The sequence below is a fragment of the Pogona vitticeps genome, chromosome 1 (genome assembly GCF_051106095.1).
Source record: "Pogona vitticeps strain Pit_001003342236 chromosome 1, PviZW2.1, whole genome shotgun sequence".
In the NCBI taxonomy this organism is placed as follows: domain Eukaryota; kingdom Metazoa; phylum Chordata; class Lepidosauria; order Squamata; family Agamidae; genus Pogona; species Pogona vitticeps.
In genome coordinates this window covers 21,083,195-21,104,613 of record NC_135783.1, presented here as the reverse complement: position 1 = coordinate 21,104,613, position 21,419 = coordinate 21,083,195, and positions in this window count along the sequence as shown.

The window sequence follows — 21,419 nt, the reverse complement described above, 5'->3', positions numbered from 1 at the left end:
CTTTGGAGTTCCCAAACACTTTCCAAAGGCAACCCCACAAAAGGTGTGTTACGGTAAATCCAGCCGAGATGTAACTAGGGCTTGTGTCACCATGGCCAGATCAGACTTCTCAAGAAACAGGTGCAGCTGGCACACTAGTTTTAACTGTGCAAAGACACTCCTGATCACCGCTGAAACCTGGGCACCCAGGCTCAGGGATGAATCCAGGAACACCACCAAGCTATGTGCCTGTGTTTTCAGAGGGAATATAACCCCATCCAGCACAGGCTTCAACCCTATTCCTTGATCTGGTTTTCGAAAGACCAAATGTCTTGTCTGGATTAAGTTTCAGTTTATTTGCCCTCATCCAGTCCTTTACTGACACCAGACACCGATTTAGAACTGAGACAGTTTCCTTGGATTTAGATAGAAAGTAGAGATAGAGTTGGGTGTCATCAGCGTACAGGCAACACCGAACGCCAAAGCTCCGGATGACCTCTCCCAGTGGTTTCATGTAGATATTAAATATCATAGGGGGCAAAACAGATCCCTGAGGAACACCACAGGTCAAAGGCCAGGGTGTTGACCAGGAGTCCCCCAGAACCACCTGCTGGGTTCTCCCCTCCAGGAAGGAGGGGAGAACTGTAAAACATGCCTCCATGTCCCATCCTTGAAGGAGGAGGGCCCACAAGGATACCATGGTCGATGGTATCAAAAACCACTGGGAGGTCCAGCAGAACCAACAGGAGACACACTCCCCCTGTCCAGTTCCTGGCGTAAGTCATCCACCAAGGTGACCAAAGCAATCTCTGTCCCATAATCAGACCTGAAGCCAGATTGAGATGGATCTAGACAATCCGTCTCATCCAGGAATCTTTGGAGCTGAGATGCCACAACCCACTCCAGCACCTTGCCCAAGAATGGGATGTCAGAGACTGGCTGGCAAATATCCAGTACTGTAGGGTCCAAGGAAGGTTTTTTCAATAGTGATCTTAGTATTGCCTCCTTCAAGCAAGCTGGGATCCTACCCTGCTGCAAGGAGGAATTCGCTACCCCTTGGACCCTCTCTGGCAGTTTTTACAAACCAGGACAGGCAAAGGTCCAGCAGACAAATAGTAGCCTTCACCAGTCCAAGAATCCTGTCCACATCATCAGGCTGCAAAAACTGAAGCTTATCCATCAACACAGGACAAGCAGGAGCCATAGTTTCATCTACAGGATCTGTATTCACGACAGCATCTAAGTCAGAGTGGATCTGAGTGATTTTGCCTGCAAAGTGCTGTGCAAACTTTTTACAGTTGAGTGGTCAGCATTATCTTCCTGTGTGTCATGACGTAACAGGCTAGACTTTACTTGTCCAATATGCTGTAGTTACAATATTCTTGTTCTGAGTGGAGGGCTAGACTACATCAGGTGTGGAGAACAAGTTATTTTGCCTACAACTCCCATCAGTATAGCTGTATGAGAGTGCAGCTCTTATTGTGTTGGCAGAACAAATCAACATTCTATTAGGCAATTCTAAAAATGGAGACAACCCAAACAAAAAATTATCATCATGAAACTGGACTTTGGATCATCACCAAATTTGACACAGGTGTAGCAGACAGCCTGCTCTTGCTCTGTGCCAAATTTGGGAAAGTTTGGCCATAGGGTTTTTGAGTTAAATTTTTTTAATGTAAAGCTGTTCCCCCCTTTGCTGCAGAAACAAGTGACCCTAAACGTCCCCACATTATATAAACTGAAAAGACCAAGCTTTCTTTTCCTGAAAGAAAAGGGTTGGCCCCATCCACTTTTTTTTTAATTTGGAAAGGATCTGTCCATGTTTTTCCAGAAATGTAGACAGAGTCATCTGTGGGGTTGCAGTTGCCTACAATGATCTATCCATCACAGGATACTAGTCAGCTTAATCCGTTCCGGGAAAATCACTGTTAAGTGAAATTGTCATCATGCGAAAAGTCTTTCCCTGTTGGAATGCACTGAAACTCGGTTTAACGCGTTCCAATGGGGAAAATACCGCGTCATCCAGCGAAGATTGCCCATAGGGAAGCAATTCTGTGATCGCCAATCAGCTGTTAAAATGGCTGCCCTGCAAAGCATGGGTCCGGAAAACACAGGGCAGCCATTTTAGGAAGCTGACAATCGTCGGAAAAAATCGTTGTCTTGCGAATAAACGGTCCACGAAACACGGACCAAATCATCGTCAAGCGGAATTCCCCCATAGGAATGACTGTTTTGTGAACTGCTATAGCGATTGCAAAAAGTCTTTGTTATGCGGTTTCGTCGTACAGCGGGGTCATCGTCTAGCGAGGTACCACTGTAATGAGACAGGACGTGGGACAGGAAGCCACAGTTAGAACTGGATATGGAACAACTGATTTGTTCAAAATTGGAAAATGAGTATGACAAGGCTGTATATTGTCCCCCTGCTTATTTAACTTATATGCATAATGCATCATGCAAAAGACTGGACTGGATGAATTCTAAACTGGAATTAAGACTGCTGGAAGAAATATCAACAACCTCAGATATGCAGATGATACCACTCTGATGGCAGAAAGTGAAGAGGAATTAAAGAACCTCTTAATGGAGGTGAAAGAGGAGAGCTCCAAAAATGGTTTAAAGCTCAACATCAAAAAAATTAAGATCATGGCCACTGGTCCCATCACCTCCTGGGAAATAGAAGGGGAAGATATGGAAGCAGTGACAGATTTTGATCACTGCAGATGGTGACAGCAGCCACAAAATTAAAAGATGCCCACTTCTTGGGAGGAAATTGATGAGAAACATAGACAGCATCTTTAAAAGCAGACACATCACCTTGCCGACAAAGGTCCACAAAGTCAAAGCTATGGTTTTTCCAGTAGCAATATATGGAAGCGAGGGCTGGACTGTAAAGAAAGCTGACTGCCGAAGAATTGATGCTTTTGAATTGTGGTGCTGCAGGAGGCTCTTGAGAGACTCTGGACTGCAAGGAGAACAAACCTATCCATTTTGAAGGAAATCAGCTCTGAGTGCTCACTGGAGGGACAGATCCTGAAGCCGAGACTCCAATACTTTGGCCACCTCAGGAGAAGAGAAGACTTCCTGGAAAAGACCCTGATGTTGGGAAAATGTGAAGGTAAGAGGAGAAGGGGACGACAGAGGACGAGATGGTTGGACAGTGTCATTGAAGCAACCAACATGAATTTGACCAAACTCCAGGAGGCAGTGGAAGACAGGAAGGCCTGGTGTGCTTTGGTCCATGGGGTCACAAAGAGTCAGACAAGACTTAATGACTAAACAACAACAAAATAATGAGATATCTTCCATTTAAATGATTCCCTACTACTATTTAATTGGTCCATCTTTTGACTTGTAAATGCTGTACTGTCATTATCTGAGAAAATAACAAAGCACCTATGAAACTGAATAGCTATTAGAGAGAGAGAGAGAGAGAGAGAGAGAGAGAGAGAGAGAGAGAGAGAGAGAGAGAGAGAAGGAAAAAGAGAGAAAGTTACTTTTAGGAACAATGAATAGAAGCCATAAGAAATTGGACAAGGGGCCACTGTGCTGCACAGCAAACATTTGATCTAATCTGATTTGGGGATTGTAATAGGGTGAAACCAGATTAGTGAGGTGAGGCTGGCAGATTCTGTGACTTTTAGTTTAAAAAGTACTGTAGTTTTTCCTCAGCTCTGGCTTTACACTACTAGCTATGCAATTTCCTGTTTAATTTCCTTCTGCTTTTGAAAAGAAAAGAAAATGCTACATAATGGAACTCCTAATTAAGACACCTGACAGCAAATTGGTGTTTTTATCCAAGCACGCTTGAGGAGAAAAGCTCAGGCGCTCGGCGAGCGACTGCTGCTCTGTGTGGCCATTTTCAGCCTGTCCCCAGGCTTCCTTTTGAGGTATCACTGTGTTAAAAATATTCTCCCTGAAGGTATCATCACCACCCTTGCTGCAGATGTCACTGACTTAGCACTTTCTGGAGGATCTATTAAAAGTAATGTCATTAATTACTTAAAAGTGTCATCACAGGACTGCTTTCCAGGGGTTTCAAATGGCTTATTATTTGCTGCCCAAGATTCATCACCCTCTGGAGTGAAACCAGTGGAGATTTCATTGAACTTTTTTTTCCTTTTTCCTTTATTGAGCCATTTGAAATTTATTGAGCCGTCTCTGAAAGTCAGTCAGGTTGTGCAACGGGCAAACTTCAGGCTGAAGATCTGTTTTGCTTCTGAGTGGAGGACGGAGGATTCCCAGATGGGCCTTGGAGCAAAAGAGTGTCTCATGCAAGACGCTAACAGTGGCGGAACAGGGTGCCTCTGAGCATATTATCAGCCCAGGAAGTTACAATCAGTCCTATAAACAAGCTCACAATTAGTTGCACATCCAAATCATATCCAGGTCTTTTCCCCTGCTTCTTGCATCCTTGGTCACCAGGGTTGGCCTTCATGGCTAGGCAAGATAAGGCAACTGCCTCAGGCATCAGGACTTGTATATCATAAAACAGCAGGAAAGTGCTAATTGTTATCAATATTTTTACTTCTGGAGAGGCTGGAAGGGAAATGTTTGCTGGATTTCTACCCCAGGTGCCCAAATAGTTAAGCGGATTATATGTAACATATACCTGACATGGGGGGAAAGTACCATTTATTGCTTCCTCCCAGGCAGCGAAATGATCAGGGGTGGCTATCCTGGTGCAAGGATGAAAACTGGCCAGCACACAAATGATAATTTTTTCTTGGTCTTGGATGTTTGTTTGTTTATTTCACTTTTATGCTGCCTTTCTCTCAGGGAAGGGACTCAAGGTGGCCCAAAGAGCGTTAAAACAAACAAGAGGGTTTTTTTTTAATGATACCCAAGCTCTTAAAAAGTTATGAGCCTTGGTAAAGTTGAAACCATCATCTAAAAAGAGATTTAAAAGCATTGAAAACACACTGAAAATTATACCATGGCTGCACGTATAGGGCACGTAGCTATGTTAAAATTAAATATGAGAAGCCTGTCTGAACAAAACTATTTTCAATTTCTGCCTAGTTTGACTCCACTTTGTAATATTTAGGAACAAATATGTCTACAGTCCTGGCCATTTCCCCATCCCAGAGGTCAATCAAGGTTCTCAAAAGTCCACCTGTCAAGACAACAGGAAATGCTCAAGAGCAGTCAAGAAACCATTTGGATCCAATAGTCTCCTGGGGTGGATCATATTAATCAATCCCCAACCCTTTAGGGCTCTGAGTTCTATTAAGTCTAGACTGCAGAGCCTGTTATGGTAAGTAGTGAGTGATTACTACAAAACTCAGAAAGTTCCTGCATACCCAGATCATTATCTATAGACACAACACAGAACACCAGGTCCACCATGTGCCCTGCTACATGTGTGGGACCTGATACAACTTGGATCAGCCCCATGGTCATCATGGAAGACATGAAGACCTAAGCCAGTCCAGATAACCTGGCCTCAGCATGGATGTTGAACTCTCCTAGCAGAAGAGCCAAAGGGACTTCAGCAGCAATTCAGAGACCAGCTTGGCCAGTTCCAGCAGAAAAACTGTAAAGCAGCAGGGTGGGCAATACACCAACAGGATCCTTGTTCTGTCCTGGGCTCCCACTTTCTGATACACACACACAAAACTTAGGAATTCCTCACTTGGTGAGGAAGATAGAATCACAATAGAACACTGTAGCTCTGTTCTCCCAAGTCTAGCATGCTGCTCTACAGAAAACCCAGGTGGGCAGACCTAAGAGAGAGATTGTCTCCAGCCTCATCCAATTAGATCTCTGTAGTGCAAGCCAGATTAGCATACTCATCAAGGATCAAGTCCTGGAGAGCTGATGTTCTTCCTTTCACTGTCCAGCACTGAGTACGTAATTCAGCTCATATAAGAGGGCTGAATGAAATCTTGGTGCTAAGCATCAAAACATGCAGTGATGATGATTATTAGTTTTACAAAATATCCTAGAAACCAATGGCATAGCCAGAACTACTTCAGGGCCAACGGATTGTGGAAATGGGTATACGAGGTGGGGAATAAACCCAGAATGTGGGTAAAATCCAGCTAACCTTATTATATGTCAATTCAGAACCAGGAAACAAAAGCATTTTTAAGCAGCTGGTAAGATGGCAAAACACACTGAGCAGCTGCAGGATTTGTTGCCCTTTTCTCCAAGACTCTCAGTTAATTAGGTCTTACCTGCCGCACACATGCCACGGCTACTGGGGCTTCTGGGAGGCTCACCACCAGCCTATCAGGCTATTTTTCCAGACAGCACTATTGCTGCCAGGGCTTATGCATCAAGAAGGCTCAGGAGTTGTAATGCTAGCACTCCATTCCCTACTTTGTAAAAAAAAATGCTATGATGAGGCCACCTCCACCAGCTTTTTTTGGTTGCCTCCTCTTTACTTTTTAGTGTGCCAATGTTGCACCAGCACAACAGAAAGACAAATATCTCTCTCTTGCTCTTCCTCCATCAGGCAAAGACCTTCATTTTCCAGCAGTCCTTTAAGTGATAAGCGCAGCAACATCTGTTGGATTCAGAGATTTAAAATTTGTGGGGTTTTTTTCCAATTTTTTTTATTTTTTTAACATAAGGGATGACAGAAAGGAAAAAGGGAATTGGAATTGATGAGGAAGAGGGGAGACAATAACATACTTTCATCCATTTTATACCTATTGCCATATCAAGATTTTAAGTTATTCTGTTTACTCTTTTCTGCCTTCTAGATTAAGTTCTCATTTCAGTATATGCTATTCACAAGCTGCCTGTTGATTCAGTCCACTTGTTAAATAGCTCCCATCTTTCTATTGCCTTTTGCAAGGGATAGTCCTTCATGACTTCTGATAAAATGTCCATTTCGGCTATTTCCCGTATCTTTTCAACAAGATCTTTTTGTTTCGGTACCGTTGGTCTTTTCCAATTTTTAGCATATAGAATTCTGGCTGCCGTAACTATGTATATAACTATATATTCCTTTGACTTATCTATATTTTCAGGTATCATACTCAATAAAAACAATTCTGGGGTTAATGGCACCTTACAGAGCAATATTTGTTCCAACATAACATGTACTCTTTTCCAATATTTAAATCCAAGATTTAAAATTTGTTTTTGATGGTGTTTTTCCGTATTGTTTTTACATTTAATTGTTTTTAGTGTTGTTTCTTTAGTGATGGTCGGATTCCAAAAGATCTCCTGCATGGAGAATTGGTGCAGGGATATCGCCCCAGAGGGAGACCACAACTGCGTTACAAGGACATCTGCAAGCAGGATCTGAAGGCCTTAGGACTGGACCTCAACAGATGGGAAACCTTGACATCTGAGCGTTCAGCCTGAAGGCAGGCAGTGCATTGTGGCCTCTCCCATTTTGAAGAGACACTTGTCCAGCAGGTCGAGGCAAATAGGATGTCCAGCCAAAATCAGGGAACTGGACAGGGGACAGATTGCATTTGTCTTCAGTGTGGAAGGGATTGTCACTCTCGAATTGGCCTTCTCAACCACACTAGATGCTGTTCCAAGTCCTCCATACAGAGCACGTTACCATATTCTGAAGGATGCTTAGTGTTGTCTCTTGCAGTATTTTTAATGGTAACTATTGTTTTCCTTTAATTGACTTAAAGCTGCTTTGAGTCACTTATGGGCCGGCATATATAAAAAAAATTATAAACAATGCATCATTAGCCTGTGAGCCTGGGAATGAGTAGAAATGTGTCCTGTGCTTTATTGCCATTTCACATACAGAAATCAAACTTTGTTCTCTGCTTATCCTGAAATTTGTCTCCTTGACATTCAGGATTACCAATTCTGTGAGCCTTCAGCCAGTACCCCAAGACCACTCTAGCTATTCAAATTAAGCCACATTTTATGCCCTTATTTTAAATTAATTGTTTTCTACATCTTGGTATCTATAGCTGACTCTGTGGCTATTCTCGCTCCCATGAAAAGCATCACTTTGTAATTTTCAGCATGTCATAATGAGCAGTCTTAGAAAGATGACTCATCAGTGTTGAAAATAAATAACACATTTTCCAAAAGTTTGCATGAAGGGCATATACATCAGCCATAGATATAAAGACAAAAGAGGCTTTCCTAAAAATTAGTGAAGTAATTTAATTACACCATTATAACCTCAAATATTAAGTTCATTGGTTTTTCTGAAATATTTAACCTATCAGTTGGTTGATTTAAACCAGTGACTTCCAATCTTTTTCGATTCATGATCTCCCTTTATAATAGCAAAGTAACCTGTCACACACACTTTGCCATGTTTGCATAAAAAGGCATTTTAATGGGGGTAAAGTCATCCCTTCTCAGAAAGTAGAGGCTTCTTTTTCCTGCAAAGGGCTTGTTTCTCATACATAAACATACACACTAACCTTACTATCCAGCTCTGAAAAGTCAAGGAAAAAATTATTCAACAAGGGCTATAACACATATAAAGTGACCTGCAACCCCCCAGAAAACACTTTGCGACCCCTTTGGGGTCCATGACCCCCAGATTGGGAAACACTAGTTTAAACCAATTTCATGAATTTTCACTGGCTTAGAAGGTAGGTAATGGTAAAGGTTCCCCTTGACAATTTGTCCAGTCATGTCCAACTCTAGGGTGCGGTGCTCATCTCCGTTTCCAACCCATAGAGCTAGCATTTGTCTGAAGACAATATTCCGTGGTCACATGGCCAGCGCGACTAGACATGGAACGCCGTTTACCTTCCCACCGTGGTGGTACCTATATTTATTTATTTATTTATTTATTTATTTATTTATTCATTCATTCATTCATTCATTCATTCATTCATTCATTCATTCATTCATTCATTTTATTTTATTTATACCCCGCCTGTCTGGCCTAATAGACCATTCTAGGCAGCTTCCAGTATAGGATAAACGATAAAATAAAGCAAAAAAATCACATAATCATACTAAAACACACACAATACAAGGATAGAGTAGAAATTAAATAAAAGAAAAGTAAACAGAAAAATCAGGTATTAGCTGGAGGGAAGGCCTGGATGTATAGCCAGATTTTTCCAGAGGCAAGGAGCCACCGCTGAGAAGGCCCGGTTTCGTGTCTTTTCCTTCCAGGCCTCCCTCGGTGTCAGGCTCCTCAGCCTCACCTCCTGGCTCGCACGGGTGATCCGGGTAGATCTTGGTGGGAGTAGGCATTCCGCCAAGTATCGAGCTCCTGAACCGTTTAGGGCCTTATAAGTGAGCATTAAAACTTTAAAGTCGATGCGGATGTAATCAAGGCAAAAAATCTAGAATAAATAAAAGATATTGGTATAAGGCTCAAAAAAAAGGAGGTTTAGGTATGCCCAATGTTAAAAATTATTATATAGCAAATCAATTAAGAGTTATTGGAGATATTATATTCAATAAAGAAAAATTAATTTGGTGGGAGATGGAATCTTCAGAAATAAATGGAAATGCTGAAGGATACTTGTTTAATATACTAAAGAGAAGTTCAATAAATCAGATTAAAAACCCCTTTTTAAGAAACCTGTCAAATATTTGGAATAAATATAAAGAGAATTTTTGTCCCTTAACTTCACCATTAAAACTAGTGACTGAGACAGAAAACTTTCCTACAAATTTAAAGGATTTAGTAGAATTATTTAAGAATAAAAGGGTTGCAAGATTGAAGGACTGGATGGGTAACATGAGATCGAAGGAGTTGATTATGTCTAAACTGCAATCTAATAAACTATCATGGTATAATCTTATTCAGTTAGACACCTGGACAAAGGATTGGTTGAAAACTAATGGTAAATGTAGAGAACTTACTAAGTACGAACAATTTCTGTCATCACATGAAGATATGCAAGATACAACTTTGAAAGGAATAGTAAGTAAAATATATAATATAATTTTGGAACAAGAGGAAAAAGAATGGGGAATAGAAGGTTTAAAATTAATTTGGGAAAACGATTTAAAAACAGATATTAAAATAGAGGATTGGACAAAAATGTGGAGGATGAGAGTGTTAAGATTAATGTCAACCAGAATAAAGGAAAATTTTTTTAAAATCTGTCTAAGGTGGTATTTGACTCCTGTAAAATTGAATATAATAAATCCAACATACTCCAAAGCATGTTGGAAATGTGATGAGGAAATTGGTACGTATTTTCATATGTGGTGGGAATGTAAAGTGGTTAAGAAATTTTGGGAATTGATTTTTAAGGAAATGTGTGATATATTTGGTAAAGATATTGATTTTAATGCCAAAATTGCTTTATTGTCAATTTTTGATAATACAGATCTGGACCATCACTCGAAAGAATTAATCACTAATTTTATGACAGGTGCTAGAATATTAATAGCTAGATTTTGGAAAGACAAGAATTATATTAAAATTGAAGACTGGTATTGTGAAGTATGGGACATTGCATTAAATGATAAATTGACTATGGAACTTAAAATAAAAAGAGGGGAAATAAGATGTAACAATTTCTATGATATTTGGGGTAAATTTGTGGAATTTGTGTTAGTGAAAGGAAGGGGGAAAGCCTCTAAAGAATACTCAATACAATTTTGGAGAGGTAATCTGTAAGAAAAAAATTATTATAGTAAATAGAGTCCCGTGGGTATGGGGTGCACATTAGAATTTAGTTTATAATAAGCACTATTACTTGTATTTTTTTGTATTTTTGTTATGTATGTGTTCTTTTGTGTATTTTTTTTGTATAAAATAAAATATTAAAAAAAAAAAATAAAGTCGATGCGGAAACGAATGGGCAGCCAGTGCAGCGTGGCCAGCGTGGGAGAAATATGCTGGGATTTTCTCACTCCACAGAGGAGTCTGGCCACTGCGTTCTGCACCATTTGAAGTTTCTGCATCAGCCTTAAAGGCAGCCCCACGTAGAGCACGTTACAGTGGTCTAATCTTGAGATTACGAGCGCGTGCACTAAGGTAGTGGGTGCCCCCGTGTCGAGATAGGGCCACAGCTGGGCAATCCGCCATAGGTGGAAAAAGGCGGTGCGGACTACCGACGCCACCTGTGTTTCCATGGTGAGTGTCGGGTCCAGATGTACCCCCAGACTGCGGACCCCCTCTTCGCGGCCAGGGTCACCCCCCCAAATGTGAGAGAGTCACCCAAGTCGCCAACCACGGGGCCACCCACCCTCAGAACTTCCGTCTTGTCCGGATTCAGTCTCAACCCATTTTCTTGCATCCATTGCAGTACGGCCTCCAGGCAACACTGAAGGGACAGGACAGCATCACCTGCAGTTGGTGAAAAGGAGATGTAGAGCTGGGTGTCATCAGCATATTGATGACACAATGCTCCACACCCCCTGATGACCCCACCCAGCGGCCTCATATAGATGTTAAACAGCATTGGGGAAATAATCGACCCCGTGGAACCCCACAGTTGAGACTCCACGGGGCCGAGACATTCTCCCCAAGCTGCACTCTCTGGGGGCGGTCCTCCAAGAAGGGACGGAGCCAGGCAAGCGGCAGGCCACCAATTCCCAACTCAGAGAGCCTCCCCAGGAGGATACCGTGGTCAACAGTATCGAAGGCCGCCGAGATGTCGAGAAGGACCAGCAGAGACATTTTGCCCCTGTCGGCCTCCCTCAATAGGTCATCGTACAGTTCGAGCAATGCCGTCTCTGTACCGTGTTGCGGCCTGAAGCCCGACTGAAATGGATCCAGGGCGTCTGTTTCATCCAAGTGGGCCTGAAGCTGGTCGGCCACCACCCTCTCGACCGCTTTGCTCATGAAAGAAACATTGGCGACGGTCCTATAATTGCCAATTTCATCTGCCGCCAAATGAGGTTTCTTTCTTATGGGCCTAATGAGTGTCTCCTTGAGGGCAGATGAAAACCTGCCCTCAAGGAAAGACCCATTTATTATTGCAGTGGCCCATTCTGTTGTTATCGGCCTGGCTGCTTTGATTAGCCAGGCTGGGCAAGGGTCAAGGGAGGAGGTGGTGGCCTGGCAGCGATCAAGCACCTTGGCCACAGCGTCAGGCGTTACCGACTGAAAAGAATCGAAAGTTACCAGGCAAGACGGAGCAGTGGACATCTCTGCTCGACTCACTGTATTTATCTACTCACTTTTTAACATGCTTTCGAACTGCTAGGTTGGCGGGAGCTGGGACAAAGCGACGGAGGCTCCCTCCATCACGTGGATTCAATCTTACCACTGCAGGTCTTCTGACCTTGCAGCACAGAGGCTTCTGTGGTTTAACCCGCACCAGGTACTCAAGTTAATTGGGACATTTTATTTTACAAATTCATTTTTAATTAGAATTGAGCTTGGAAATATTGCTGTGTAAAACTCCTGTTCCCAGAATCCCCAAGCCATCATGACCAGCATTGGTTTTATGATGTCCTTACGCTGGTTTTATGTTTCTTATTGTTGGTTTTGCATTGGCTGCATGGATCCTCTGTGTGTGTGTGTGCGCGCGCGCGTGTGTGCTTTGCTTTAAACTCTTCCTTTCTCATTTACTTTGTGCATCCTTTATGGCAGGGGTCCCCAAACTTTTTCACCCCACGAACCAGCTGGGGAAGGCGGGGCAACCCCTGGGCTCGTGTGTATTCACAAATGAGCACGTGCACATGTGCAGACGGCGGCACAGTGCTTGTGCAGGCATGCTCGCGTTCACGCACATGTGCAAACAGTGACACGACGCTCGCATGGGTGCGCTGAAGCGTGCATGCATGTGCAAATCAGCTGTGTGGGGGTGAGTGCGTGCAGAGGGGCAGGAGGTCTGTCTCCACAGCCCAGTCCAGCTCAAGCCATGGACCGGCACCAGGCTGCAACCCGGGGATTGTGGACCTCTGCTTTATGATATAATAGTGTTCACATATAAAATAAATGTGCAAGCACTTTCTGTACAGTTCTCATTTAAACCAATATCCAGCCTCATCAATGTGCATTTTTTAATCTCCAGGCCATTAAGAAAAACAGTAAGTCATATTTGTAAAAGGCAAAACTAAGCTAGTCTCCTGTATTAATTTAAAGAAACATCTGAGTAGGTAGCTGGAGGTTTTTCGGTTTGGAGGTGATGGCGTTTGGCACACAGACTACAGTCCTTGCGATTTGCTGACAATCTTCATTATTATTTATTGTTTATTATTACTGCAGTATTTGAAGTCTATGAACAGCCATTTATCTGTGATGTAACCAAGTGTCACCTCTAATATGAATGTGCATCTAGAAAGCCAAGAGCATTTATTTTTGCTTGCAAATAAATTTATTGGCTGCCTCTCACAGTAGAGACGGATGCAATACTCTGATCCTTCGGGTGCTGCTGATTGTGACCTCCAGAAGAAGTCAAAATCCAGGCCCAATCTCTGTGCTTGATGTTTAAAAGGGAAGATGCCAAATTGAAGCCCTCCTCCTAATTCAGCACCCTAATGGGTGAAGAAGCCGCCATGTACCTGGTATACTGTACAGTTTTTCTGTTGAACAAAACTTGGTCAATTGCGTTTGGAAGCACTTCTCCAAGCAAGAGGGTTTTTCACCTCCAGCTTTTCCTACATCATCCTTTTTTGCTGGAGACTGTGTTAGGCCACTTCACTAGAGCCCTTTTGCATGTGCTCTCCTGCTGACCACTGAATTTGTAGGGAGACTGGTTGACGCAAACCCCAGGAGGAATAACACCTGCCACTGCAGCTGCTGCCTTGCCACCAAAAATTGTGTTTTTCTCCTGTCTGGGTTACCATATTACCATGCTATGTTTTACTTGATAAACTTGGAGGAATTGTGGAGCTTCTCTTCAGTTTAGGTATCTCTAAGTGCCTGAGGGGCCATTTTATAGCCCAACAAATCAATGAATCAAAATCACTAAACATTAATTGATTTTTAATCATCAGGGGGCATTGATACATACAAATACAAATTGACAAATTAACAATTTTTTATTAATTTGCAATTCGATTTTCAATTCATATCCATTTCTAGTGGCTTTATTTACTCGTACCATGTCCCGAGGCCAGCTGAAGTCTTGGGAGATTCCACTTATTCTCTGAGTCTCCAAGCAGAGAGACAAATCTGAAGGTGCACACCAAGAGCTGGAGGAGAAGAAAGTCTAAGTATGGTGTGTGAGGTGGCTTTAAAGTTTGGGCACCTATGCACTGAAAATCTAGGAGCAAAAGGACTGGAGAAAGAACCAGAGGGTACATGATGTTAGGCCCATTGTGCCATTTGGTACAAGACAGGCTGTGGAGTGTCAGCATTGCATTAAACTCTGTTTAATGTGTTCCTATGGGGGATAAACTCACCATTAAGCGAAGATTCCCCATATGGCTGCCATTTTCGCCGCCTCGGTAAGCGAAGGCAGGGCGCGAAAATGCTGCGGGCAGCCATTTTCTTCTTCTGGTGGCCATTTTGGAACCGCCAATCAGCTGTTTCCCAAACATCGCAATGCGAAGATCAGTAAGCAAAACACTTACCGATCATCGCAATGCAATGTTTTCCCTATCCAAAACATTGCAATGCGATCGCATTAGCGATTGCAAAAAACACGTCGCTATGCAGATTCGTCGTTAAACGGTGCGCTCGTTAAGCGAGGCATCACTGCATTTTCTTAGGAAGTGAGTTAAAATAAATGGCCACCAGAGGGCCGCTTATATGAGCATACTGTTTTCTTAACCAATTTAAGCCTATTGTGAACATTAAAGCCAGTTTTAAAGGGGACAATTTCAATTACTCAGTAGGAAACAATTCAAAAACCACATCATTTGAGTTGGCTAAAAATAAAACATTATGTATTGTGGGTTTTTTTTGAGAAATGTAGACAGACTCTAAGCCGAACCTCAAGGTGCTGTTTGGACTAGGAAGAACCGGCCACAGTTTGTGGTGATGTGGGCTAGGGGAGGTCCCGTGTAGTGTTTGGAAACACATTTAGAATCAATTTAAGAAGTAAATGGAAGGCATAAACTCTCATTTTAATTGGATCTATAAAACAATAATGTGTGCTGACCCAGTGAGAGAGGAGGAAAAATTTGGGGAAGAAAATGCTTGGAAATAAACAAAGGCATGAGAAAGAAACCGTTAGCATCCTCTGCAAGAAGGCACTCCATGCATTTTAAGGCTCTTGGCTGAACAATAATACCCTCTTCTTTCTCTCTCTTTTTCCTGCTGTTTCTTTTCCTTTTCAGAAAGTGCCCTCATGTTCTGTGCCTGAAGTGAATGGATAATCGTTTAATGGATATTGCACAGGGAAAATCTCCTTGTATGAGAGGATTAAGAGGCTAGTATGACTACTGGAACATTATCCTTGGAAAGTGCCTCCCCCACCATCTCTCCTGCTGAAATAGCATTAATACTTCACAAATGAGGTTCAGGTTCCACCTTTCCTGTAATCCTAGACTGCCAGGCTCCCCAGCCGGTGGGGGACGGGCATCCACGTCTGTATTGTCAAAAAAAGGGAGAGAAAAAGAGCAACCAATCTGCTCAGAAGTTGCATAGGATAGCCCATACGTCTGAATGCAAAGCTAGGAAGAGCGAATGCAATTTAAACACAAATAAAAGACACCTCACCCCGAATGGGAAAGATACTGACCAAGTAACCTGTGTGATTACAGTTCAGGCTGCTCTTTGGGTGCTAACTCTAGATAGCAGGAAATTTCAAAGCTGTGCTTTCTCTCCTTTTTTTTTTCTTCTTCTGCTTCTTTCTCATTAAAACAGATCTGGAACTGGGGAGCCCTCCATAGAGACAATACTTCCAAACGCAGCCCTGTCCTTTTGAAAGAAGGACAGATCGCAATCTTATCTTTAAATTCCATCTTAGTGCTTTTCACATTCTACATGCAAGGCACACTCGTTTTGTGAATAATATTGGACTTCATTTGCTACCAGCGTTTGCATATCATTGGTCTGTTAAAAAAAATGAGACAATGTAAGGAGAGTAGGGAGTCTCACCTACCCTGCTGTGCAGCTTGATATTTTTTTTAAAAAACAAAAAGGTCAGTTCAAATATAGATTTTTGCTGCCCTCTGCTGTGCAATGCAGATAAAGATGCGAACAAGGAACGCAGTAGTAAACCTACTTCCAAATATCAACAGAAGTGCTTTTTACTTACAATGACGGCTATAGCAGAGCATGAAACACAGAGTCTGCACAATGAGACGTGCTTTGCTTTTTCCAAGCTGATGCGTAACTCTAGTGCTTTGTACAAGATCTCTGGTGTGATTACAGATGTATAGGCTGTTAGCAGGCTAATTTTACCAAGTGAGTAGCTTGCGAAAGCAACTGATCCAGCCCCAATTGCTGCATTAGGGGGAAAGACACTGCAGTACAACAGCTCAAGCACACCTCTCTGCCACCCAAGGTGGAAAGGACAAGTCAGTGAAAATGCTAAACTCTCAACTACCTTTATTGCTTTATTTTTAAATAAGTGATAACTGATTAATTCTCAGCCTCCGAACACAAACACACACAGAGTATCACGCCCTTGATTCTAAAGAAGATGAAATGAACACCATACTCAGAAGACAACAGCAAAGGGATGTCTCGTATGGCAAGCAGTGGTCACATAACCTGAATCACAGACTATGCTTCACAGCAAACCAGCTGTTCATGCTGCCTGTGTGGATGCATGCATCTGAGAACAGTGGTTATTGCAAATACTTTATGGACTTACTGAGGATGAAAACACATGTCAGTGAACAAGAGGTACTTCTAAACATGTTCGACATGTTTAGTGTCTTGATTTTTTGACATAATGGAAGGGAAGGACATTCACAGACCAGAGGGGATAGGCATGGGAGACAGAATGCCTCCCAGATTTGCATAGAATTGGTCGACGTCATAAACTGGGCTGTTCTGCTTTATGGCCACAGCAGAAAACTTTACTATCAGGAAAGAGGAGCATATTCATAGTCATTTATTTTGTTCTATTCTATTTTTAGTGCCAGGAATGGGAAGAAGTGCATAGGGCATTTCCTGCTTCAGATTTGCCCATTCAGATATGCTTCAAAGATGCCCGTCAGGGGTTACCTGCAAGCAGTGGTGTAGAGCACGGAAGACAGGTCTGAGACCTTTTCCAGAGTAAGAGCAATGACACAATCTCCAAAAGAACAAGAGTATTGTTGCTGGGCCATCCAAGGTCTGTCCAATTAATGCGAGGATAATAAGGCTTTCAAGCATTTAAACACTTCTTTACAGTATTGTTTGTATTTCTAAATAAAAGTAAAAGGTGGTATATCCTCCAACTAAAAATCTTGCAATAATGGTATGTGGTTAGTATTCCGGTGTCCCATAAATTTAATTTTGAAAATTTCAGAATAGTTTTCAAGTTGGTAAAGGGGTCAAATAAAGTGGATTTTATCTTCCGGCCTGTTCAGTCTACAGGCAGAGTGTGTAATATTTATTTGTTTGTTTGTTTGTTTGTTTGTTTGTTTGTTTTTACCCCTGCTTATCTGGTCAATTGCGACCACTCTAGGTGGCTTGCAACACAATATGAAAGCTGGATCACATAGAGATGAAGAAGAGTGAAAACTGATGGTGGAAACATCAATAATTTAAGACAGGGAAATGATACTAAACTAGTGGCCAAAAATGCAGTGACTTGAACTGATGAAAGTGAAAGATGACAACATGGAAGCAAGATTACAGTTGAATGCTAAGAAGACAAGAATGACAAAAATCTCCCACTCGCACTGTATCTGCTAACCTTAAGTTCTTTCACCATGGCTGCTTTTGAACATCGAACTGACAAAGGGTGTGGATGGGAAGTACCATCTTGTCTTTTCCCTAAGGAAAGGGTAAAGTTGTGAAGGACCACAAAGACAGTGAAAAATGTCCAAGAAAAAGGAAAACAATTACACCAACGATAACTAGAAATTCAGTTTTTACATTGAAGAAAGGATAAGTACAGAGAGAGTCTGCCTATTTATAATTTGAATTGCAGCTGCAGAGGCTTCCAGCACCATTAATACTGTACATTATTTTTTTGTGGAGAGGAGTTATGGGAAGGCTGTGGGAATCTGAGGAGTTGGAGGCTGTAAAAACAGTTTTGTGGGGCATATGTGGCCCCTGGATCCCGTTTGCTCACCCTGGCTTAAGAACTGAAAGAGATGTTAAAGATAGCCTGTGTGTAGAACTGAAGAATTTGAAAGCTTTCAGGTAGTCCTTCAGGTAGTTCTTCCTGTTTGAGAATTCAGACATCAAAGGAACCCCATGCTTAAGTCCTGAAGATCAATCACATAACAATGCTATCTAATTTGCAAAAATGAACCTGCACTGAAATCAGATGCTTTCAGAAGTTAAGGAATTTCATCTTCTGACCATAGGCTATCACTAATGTGTGTTTCTGCCTTCAGTCAACAGAAATGATTTGATTTGGAACTGAGGGATTAATTGAGATCCACATTGATCTCTTTCTAAAGAGCCTATATGTTTGCAGGAGAGAATAGGCAAAGCTCTTTTTTCTCTCTCTTTAGTTAACTGGCACACGCCAGTTTATAATTTGAAAAATTTGCTGGGAAAACCCAAGACAGTCATAGGAAGAAGTCAAGAACCCTAAAATCTCTCTCCTCCCAATTTAAATATTATTTTCTCCAGTGCCTTTTAACTATTGGGTGACATTTCCCCAGCACTGAAAGTGCAATGATATATAGTAGTGGTCCCAAAACTTTTTAACACCAGGGACCAGTTTAGTTGAAGAGCCTCGTGGCACAGTGGTTAAAACGCTGTACTGCAGCTAAAACTGTGCTCACGACCTGGGGTTCAAATCCCAGGTAGCTGGCTCAAGGTTGACTCAGCCTTCCATCCTTCCGAGGTCGGTAAAATGAGTACCCAGCTTGCTGGGGGGGCAATGTGTAGCCTGTATAATTAAAAAATTGTAAACCGCCCGGAGAGTGCTTGTAGCGCTATGGGGCGGTATATAAGTCCAATAAATAAATAAATAAATAAATAAATAAATATTCTCCCAAGGACCGGGGGGTGGCAGAAGGCTGGCTGGGTGTAGGACGGGTGTGCATGCAATGCCGGGAGGGTTTCTGTGCAGGGGGTAGATGTGTGTGTGTGTGTGTGTGTGTGTGTGTGTGTGAGAGAGAGAGAGAGAGAGAGGGCAGGCAGGAGTGTGCATACATGTGTATGCAAGCGTTCCTTCAACCCTTGAAGATCTGTCTTGGTGGCCCGGTCCTTCAAAGGCCATGGACCAATACTGGTCCATGGCCCAGGGGTTGGGGACCCTTGATATACAGTACATCCGTATTGAAAGCCCCATTGCAGCTTTGGCACTAATTTCCCCATATTTTGGAAATTTGAACAGTCGTCTAGTCCATCCTGTTTTCCTCCAAAACTTTGGGATGTTCTGAAATCATATCAGGAAAAGGAGCTTCTTTTGTGCTGCTTTCTAGTGCTTGATTAAAGGGCAGGACATAGCCTCTGATGCTAGTTGGTTTCTTAATAACCATCTTGGCATCCTTCATTCCTGGTTTAATTTAAAGGAAAGGAAATGGAGCTCAAGGCTGGGTGGAAATTCTTGAACAAATGGTTTCCCTTAAGTAATCTGTGCAATCACATTAACTTTTCATTGAATGATATATGGTTCAAGGCTAATTGTATGAATTTATAAGGAGGCATTGCAGTAGATGAAGGCGCTGCGTACTGCATAACCAGGGCAGATAGGACCTCTTCCAAATCAATATGGTTCTAAAAATATTGATTTATCTTCCTTTTCCCCTGAACAATGTCCTTGAGTATGAGGAGATTCAAGGCACTTCTTACAAGGTCATTTTCCTTTTGAGGAGGCAGACCAAATTAACATAAGTCAAAGATCTCAGTATTTCACAGTTTATGGTTTCTCCCCAAAGGTTATTGCAAAAATTTAATTAAAGTAAAGCAGACTTTGTGACAGAGAAGAAACTCAGGGATCAGCCTGCACATTTCAACAAGAGAAACTATTGAATTTTATCCATTTCTCTGTCAGTTTAGAGTAGTCTCCTTTAAAAAGAGTTTTCTTAATTTTTTGTGCACTGGTAGATACCAGATTTGTCTATCAATGAGGTATGAGAGCCTGTATGTGTATGTGTATACATATATATGTGTGCGTGCGTGCATGCGTGCATGTGCGTGCACACACACAAACACACACAGGAAACCTGGAGAAAAATGGTGGTTCAATAAATATTAGTCCAATGACCCAGCCATTTAAGGTAATTTTCTTTTATGTAAGCACCCTGTACCAACCTTGTTATTCTAAATCAATTTGCTGATTCTCCAGCATATTTATGTCAGAAAGTAAATTATAGTGGTTTCATTTTGGTTTGATAGCATAGAATTATACTTTTAATATATGGTTTCCTCCATAAAAAAAGACCACACCAAAATCTGGTTTCAATTAACCCACACTCATTCGAGTTTTCTTTTTAAAAATCATGTATTCAATATGAATTAAGCATTTTAGACTACATTTGTATTCCAGTGTATTGATGGTTAGTACAACATGCATACTTTCACCACGACTTTTTAATCTGTAGCCAGATTGCATTTTTAGAGAAACACTAGCTGATTCAGCTGATGGTATAATTGCCAACAGAGAAATTATCAACTACCTCTGGTATGTAGATGGCATAATATTATTATCTTATAATTTAGACGGTCTACAAAGTTTATTCATTACGTCAGTGAAGCACATAAGGAATGAAAGTGAATTTTCAGAAAAGCAAGGTCATCGCAATCAGGAAAAGAACAAGCAGCCCAATAAATGAAGTTAAACATCTAGAATGAAAATATGGCATTTGTTGACAAATATAAGTACACTGGAATCTGGTTGAATGAACAATGGGATTACAGCCACGGAAGAGGAGAGATGATCCAAATTAGCTTCCTTGAGTAAAAGAAATGTAGGAAGGAGAAGAACTTACTGGCTGAAGCATCTTGGGAGACTATTATGGTTGCAGCACAATATAATAGTTTATAGCTGCTGCAGTCCAAGTGAGGATAGTCATGATGTCTGACCTCTGGTAGGAAGGAGATGAATGAGAAGCAGTTGTTTGAAAGCAGGTGAGGAGGGATCAAAATGTATCTGACATGTAAAATCTGTGTAATTGGGTTGTATTTATAGGTTGGATTGACAGCATTTAGGCTGTACTTGCATTTTCATATGTTATGTAGGTGTAGCCTTGAGACCTCACGGTTCTGCATTTGAAATTCTGGCTAAAGGTAAAGGTAAAGGTTCCCCTTGACAATTTTTTCCAGTTGTGTCCGACTCTAGGCGGCAGTGCTCATCTCCGTTTCCAACCCATGGAGCCAGTGTTTGCCCGCAGACAATCCTCCGTGGTCACGTGGCCAGCGTGACTAAACATGGAATACCGTTTACCTTCCCACCGAGGTGGTACTTACTTATCTACATTTTTGCATTTTGCATGCTTTTGAACTTGCTAGGTTGGCGGCAGCTGGGACAAGCGACGGGCGCTCACTCCATCGCGTGGATTCGATCTTATGACTGCTGGTCTTCTGACCTTGCAACACAGAGGCTTCAGTGGCTTAACCCGCA